We start from the raw sequence: 2294 nt of genomic DNA on the forward strand, positions 1-2294 counted from the left end.
TATATATATATATTATTTATATATTATACACACACACTCACACACGCATACATAAATATATATATCATCAATAAATCATAAATCCGAAAGAGAAACACACTCTAAATTATAGAGCAGTAGAGTACTTAGAGACTGCTAGTTATGGCCGGTTCATAGGGTTACCCAGAGTTTTGCCTCCATATTATGCCTGAGAAGATTCATCAAGCCAAGTGAAATCGTAGTTGTGGCCGGTGCTGGTGACACATAAAAGCACCTGTGTCTGTTCACGTAATGGCACCAGTGCAGGTGGCATCTAAAAGGCACCCACTACACTCTTGGATTGGTTGGCATTAGGAAGGAAATCCACCCACAGAAACCAACTCAAAGTTAGACTGGATCCTAGTGCAGTTCTCAGGCTTGCCAGTTCCAGTCAAACCATCAAACCTTTGCCAGCATGGAAATAGAAAGCAGGTGTTAAATGATGATGATGATGATATATAGTGAATGGATTATCATCATCATCATCGTCAACGTTTAACCTCTGCTTTCCATGCTGGCATGGGTTGGACGGTTTGACTAGGAGCTAGCAAGCCAGAAGGCTGCACCAGGCTCCAATCTGATCTGGCAAAGCTTCTACAGGTGGATACCCTTCCTAACGCCAACAACTCTGAGAGTGTAGTGGATGCTTTTTACGTACCACCGGCACAAGGGCATCGACTATGCTCGAATGGTGCTTTTTACATGCCACTGGCATGGGTGTCAGTTAGGTAGAACTGACATTGACCACACTTGAACGGTGCCTTTTACATGCCACCGGCACGGGTGCCAATCAGGGGGTACTGTCATCGGCCATAACAACTTCACTTGCCTCAACAGGTCTTTGAAAGTGCAGTTTATTGCCCAAGGATTGAAGGGTACTCTTAAATCAGCATATTAAATCTAGGTAGGTACCGTTCAAGCACTCTAGTATAATCTAAGTTCTGGCTAACCACATTAAGTGATGAGGAATCAAAGGAGATTGTTTAAAACAATTACATGGTACTTCACCCAATAGGTCAATTCTTAATTTTTCAAGGGTAAGTGGAGCTCTGTTGAAGGATAATTAGGTTGTAAGGATAGGTTCTGATGGAAAGATATTATGTAAGATTTTTTTATTGATTAAATTTGGAGTTGTGTTGCTGTTCAGAATTCAGTCATGCATGTAGAACTTTGTAATCAGGTCTGTCCCTTTAGCTGCTTCATCTTCAGGTTTTGGAGATATTTAGGGTTTACAAAAGAATGTAAGTAGGTGAAAAGGTTAGATTGTCAGTAGATGTGTAAATAGGTTTAGTTGTCATTGATGTTATTTGAATACATGTGGGAGATTTGATCTAAAGCTGAGACACCTAATTATTAAGATAGACATGCTTGACTGAACTCTAAACAATAGCCTCCAGCTTTCCAAAAGAAACAGGTTAAATTTAAATAACACCAGCAAAAGCAGAAATCTGCTGACCAACTAACCTTTTCACCTGCTCTTTTGTGAACTCTTAAAAACTCCATGACCTAAAGCTGATACACCTAATTACACAGCTGTATGTGCGGGACTGAACTCTGACCAGAACCTGCACATTTCCAAAACAAACAGGTTAAATCTTCCATTAGTGTTCAAATAGAATCAACAACTAAACCTATTTATACTACAGACAAACTAATCTTTTCACCTACCTATATTCGTTTGTGAACTCCAAAAACCAACTTCAAGACATGAAGTTGGCATACCTAAATAGAGAGACATGATTTCAAAGTTTTACATGCTTGACTGAATTTTGAGTAATAACTCAACTCCAAATCTGATCAATAAAAATTTTCCATAATATCTTTCCATCATAATTCATCCAACAATCTAATTATCATTTAATAGAGCTCCATGTTACCAAGAACAATTAAACACACCAAAGACTATATAAAACCAAGATAGATTCAAATGTACCACAGTCCACCAAGGAGTAAATAGGCTTAAAGTCTTAAGATACTGTCAACAATACATATACATATGGATACATGTGTGTGTGTGTGGGGGGGGGTGCACTCTAGTATTTGTGTTTGTTTCTCAGTGCATGAAGCCAGTATTGGTTTATTTACATTCCTGTAACTTAGCAGTTTGTAAAAAAAAAAAAAATTGACATAAGAAGCACAAGATTTGAAATAAAAACAGAGGTAGGGGTGGGGTTGATTTACTCAATTAAAACCTTTCAAAGTGGTGGCCCAGCATGGCTGCAATCCACTGACTGGAACAAGCAAAAGAATAACTAGTTCAGATGAGTAACATGTCC

Source organism: Octopus bimaculoides, chromosome 17 (assembly GCF_001194135.2).
Source record: "Octopus bimaculoides isolate UCB-OBI-ISO-001 chromosome 17, ASM119413v2, whole genome shotgun sequence".
Taxonomy (NCBI): Eukaryota; Metazoa; Mollusca; class Cephalopoda; order Octopoda; family Octopodidae; genus Octopus; species Octopus bimaculoides.